The 4,991-nt window shown below is 37.0% G+C and overlaps 1 pseudogene; it reads left to right on the plus strand.

The window, feature by feature from the left end:
* Positions 1 to 4,347, plus strand: part of LOC106297389 — a 10,535-nt pseudogene extending 6,188 nt beyond the window's left edge.
* The last annotated feature ends 644 nt before the right edge of the window (positions 4,348 to 4,991 follow it).

The raw sequence follows: 4,991 nt of genomic DNA on the forward strand, positions 1-4,991 counted from the left end.
GTCTGAAGACGTGTCTTCTGCTTCTGGTGATGATGATGAATCTGATGCTATTTAGTTTGTTTTCTATCACTTTCTAATGACTTGAAACTTTTTTGTATGTGTTTGTGTAAAGACTCTTGATTTTCTTTCTATTTTAGTAATATTTTCGCTAACTATTTTAATCTCTTCAGAATTTTATAAATGTATAATAATTTATAAAATTTCAAATTCTGCAGGAAAAAAATTAATTAATCGCAAATGACTTGCAAATTTGCGACGGAACAAGCCTCGCAATTTTGCAACGAAATAAAACCCTTGCAAAATTGCGACGAAACTGTTAATTGCAAAATTGCGAGGAACAACTAAACCGTCGCAAATGTTTACGAGGAAATCAGTTCCGTCGCAATTTTGCGAGGAATATCATTCCGTCGTAAATTTGCAAGGAATTTATTTCCGTCGCAAATTTGCGAGCATTTTGCGAGTGATTTTCATTTGCGACGAGCGATTTGCGAGGGAACGTGGTTTCTCGCAAAACCCTCGCAATAAGCGATTTGCAACGGAATTGCGATGCAGTTTTCCCTTGCAACTGACGTGTTTTCTTGTAGTGCTCATACGATCCTAAATTCAGGAAGGTTGTTTCGGCAGTTTGTTGTGGATGCCTACACAACTATAGAATCCAATCGCCTACGCTATCTGAGGACTCACCAGACGACTTTGCGTTATGACAGTTATGACTCTATCAAGCAGTCAGAAAATGCTGGCAGGATTGATATGGCTGAGCAAGGATCTTCGTTTCTCTTACCAGCTACGTTCACTGGTGGTCCTAGATATATGAAAAACCTTTATCTGGATGCAACGACTATATGTAAGCATTTTGGTTTTCCGGATCTTTATCACTTTTACATGCAATCCTAAATGGCCAGAGATCACAAGACATCTTAGAGCCGGAAGTTAAAGGCACAAGACAAATCAGACATTATTTGCAGGATGTTCAAAATGAAACTGGATTCATTGATGGATGATTTAACTAAGAAGAATATCCTTGGCAAAACTGTATCATGTGAGTTAAATATTCAGCTTTCTTGATCATATGCTTTTATATTTTCAACTATTTACTAAACCAGTGTTTGTTGTCTGATCTTTGCAGCTATGTACACGATTGAGTTTCAGAAACGTGGTCTACCACATGCTCACATTCTCTTATTCATGCATCCTACGGCCAAGTTCCCCATAACAATGATATTGACAAGATCATTTCAGCTGAGATTCCTGATAAGTCTCAAGAACCAGAGTTGTATGATATCATAAAGGATATGATGATTCATAGACCATGTGGAGCTGCTAATATGATATCTCCTTGATTGGAAAATGGGAAATGTTTGAAGCTCTAACCGAAATCATTTGCTGATAAGACAACGGTGAGTAAAGAAGGATTTCCGATTTACCGTAGAAGAGAAGATACAGATCGTTATGTAGAGAAGAATGGCATGAAATGTGACAACAGATTTGTTATTCCTTATAACAAGAAACTATCTTTACGTTATCGAGCTCATATTAATGTAGAGTGGTGAAACCAGGCTGGTTCTATAAAGTACTTATTTAAGTACATTAACAAAGAAAGTGATCGTGTGACAGTAGTTGTGGAACCACCAGATCACATGGTTGCAGAGGCGCTTGGTATTCCAGAAGGAGAAGTGGACCAAAACAAAAGGAATGAATTCAAAGAGTTCTTTGATTGCAGGTATTGTTTTTCAAAATTTTTATATACAACTGAATTTAAAAATGTCAGTACATGATATAAAAAAACTAATAAAATCTGTTTTGTTTGGTATTGTAGATATGTTTCTTCGTCTGAAGGATCATGGAGAATTTTTAAGTTCCCTATTCATTATAGGTCTACTGCAGTTGAGAAGCTTAATTTCCATCTACCAGGTAAACAAACCATTATTTTCAAAAAAAAAAGACAAGCTGGAAGCAGTGATCAGTCGTAAACTCATTGAGAATAAAATGTTCTTAGCATGGTCTGAGTTGTGTAAAGTTGATGATCTGGCTAAAACTCTCACCTATGCTCAGATTCCTAACTTCTTTACATATTCAAAGAGGCAGAAGAAGTTCATAAGACGGAAAAGGGGATTCAGTGTCGGCCGAATCAACTATGCTCCACGCAATCAAGAACATGCTTATTATCTCCGTGTGCTGTTAAACTATGTGAGAGGTCCTACGAGTTATGATGACATCAAAACATTTGAAGGTGTTGTTTATCCAACCTACAAAGATGCATGTTATGCTCGAGGATTGTTAGATGATGATCAAGAGTACATTGATGATATTCTGAGGAGAAGCTATGAAAGCACATGAGCTGAACTAAGACAGTTGTTTGTTATGATGCTCATGAACAACAGTTTATCTGGACCAGAGGATGTTTGGGAGAAGACTTGGGAATGTCTTTCAGATGATATTGAGCATCACAGGCGTAAAACTTTCAATAGGCAAGGTATTTTTACTTCACTATTTTCGTTTATTATTTAATTTTCTTGCTAAATGTTACATACTTTTTTCTGTCAAAGACGTATGATAAAAATGCTTCTAAAGAAATTCGCTTTTTCTGTTGTAGGACTATTGTCAAGTGACCATGAGAAAAAGAAATTCGCTTTGCTGGAGATTGAAAAGATTTTGAAGCGTTGTGGGACTTCTTTGGCAAAATATCCTTCTATGCCACAGGTAGCAAAGACACATAGTAAGGATTCAAATGTGTTGATATTAGACGAGAGAAGCTATGATCGTGAGGCTTTGTTAGAAACTCTGGATAGAGATATTCCAAATATGACTCCAGAGCAAAGAAAAATATATGATGAAATCCTAGATGCTGTTAACAAGGAAAGAGGTGGAATGTTTTTTTGTGTCTGGATTTGGTGGCACTGGGAAAATTTTTCCTTGGAAATTACTATCTGCAGCCATTAGATCACGAGGAGATATTACTCTTAATGTTGCATCGAGTGGGATTGCTTCTTTGTTGTTACAAGGTGGTAAGACTGCTCATTCAAGGTTTGGCGTACCACTTAATCCAGATGAGTTTTCTTCGTGTACTATGGCTCATGGATCAGATCAAGCCAATTTGGTGAAAGAGGCATCACTGATTACATGGGATGAAGCTCCCATAATGAGTAGGTATTGTTTTGAGGCACTAGATAGAAGCTTAACTGATATTATTCGGAAGCAGAGCGACAAGCCATTTGGTGGAAAGATTGTAGTTTTTGGAGGCGATTTCAGACAGGTGCTCCCAGTAATAAAGTAAATGGAGGTAGTAGAGCTGCAATCGTGTTGGCTTCTATAAATTCTTCGTATCCGTGGGAGCATTGTAAAGTGCTGAAATTAACTAAGAACATGCGATTATCATCTGGTGGTTTGTCAGCTGAAGAGTCGAATGAACTTAAGGAATTCTCTGAGTGGATCTTAAAGGTTGGTGATGGTACACTTGGAGAGCCTAACGATGGAATAGCTGAGATCGAGATCCCCTCCAAATTTTTTATTACTGATTCTGATGAACCAATAGAGGCCATTAGCAAAGCAGTGTACGGAGATCCTTCTTCATTAAAAGGAAACAAAGAAGCTAAATTTTTCCAAGAGAGCTATTTTGTGTCCAACCAATGAGGATGTTAACATGATCAATGATTACATGTTGGATAAGCTGGATGGTAATTTATATTATCACCTTTTTGTGCTTTATTTTAGAGCCAAGATTTCCGAGATTCTTATATACACTAACTACGTCCTATGTTTTAATTGTTTTTAGGTGAGGAAATGATTTATCTAAGTGCAGATAGTATTGATCCTACTGATACAAAAGCAGTGAATGATGAAGCACTTGACTCAGATTTTCTAAACAATATTAAAGTGTCTGGATTGCCGAGTCATAGACTTCGCCTGAAAGTTGGTTGCCCAGTTATGGTTCTCAGGAATGTTGATCCTCCAGAAGGGTTAATGAATGGAACAAGACTACAGATTACTCAGCTGATGGAATTTATGGTTGCCGCTAAGATTATCACTGGATCTAATGTTGGGAAGACAGTATATATTCCTAGATTATTGATTACACCATCTGATACGAGACTGCCTTTCAAAATGCGCCGAAGGCAACTGCCTTTAGCTGTTGCTTTTGCTATAACCATAAACAAAAGTCAAGGACAGTCTCTCTCAGAAGTTGGACTCTTCCTACCCAGGCCTGTGTTTTCACACGGACAGCTCTACGTAGCTATTTCTAGGTTCACATCCAAGAAAGGATTGGAAATTCTTATTGTGGACAAAGATGGAAAACCTCAGCATAAGACCGTCAATGTTGTTTTCAAAGAGGTTTTCAATAATCTATAAGCCAATGAGTCATGATGAGGTATGCGATTAAGCTCTCCATCATTTACTGTTTATTACTCTATTGGAAGATCATATTTTTAAAATTTATTTGAAACGTGATGTTTTTTTCAGATTTTGGAACTTCATGAGACGAGAGGAGGAAGTTCTTTATCGTACTTGAATTTCTGGACAAGCTGTTTTCAAATTATTTTCCGAAGTATGGTGTTGTTTTTGATATAACTTATCGTTTTTCTATTTATTTTCTAGATGTTAAAACTATAGCAAAGAAATAAAGACAATTAAACCAAGATATGCAACATACAATCAACTCACAGCCAAAACAATAAACCGATGAAACTATACTACATTAAACCAATGAAAACAATTATCTAGGATTCCTTTCTAAATTTCTCTTAACTAACTAAACCACTTAGATTGTCCAGCAAACGTTAAATGGTTCTAAAAAAATAACCTGACTTATCGAATAGTGAGAGTCAAATGGCTGCGTTTAGCGGGAGTCTTTGGCTTTCCTTGGAGCCTCTTTACGATCTTCCTCACAATTGTTCATCCATGGCATGCCTGCTGCGAGTCAGATTGGATTCATCGCGGTTAGCTGGGCTTATCATTCCTCACGATCTTCCTCACAATATAATTCCTCATGATCT

This window comes from Brassica oleracea, chromosome C6, assembly GCF_000695525.1.
Source record: "Brassica oleracea var. oleracea cultivar TO1000 chromosome C6, BOL, whole genome shotgun sequence".
In the NCBI taxonomy this organism is placed as follows: Eukaryota; Viridiplantae; Streptophyta; class Magnoliopsida; order Brassicales; family Brassicaceae; genus Brassica; species Brassica oleracea.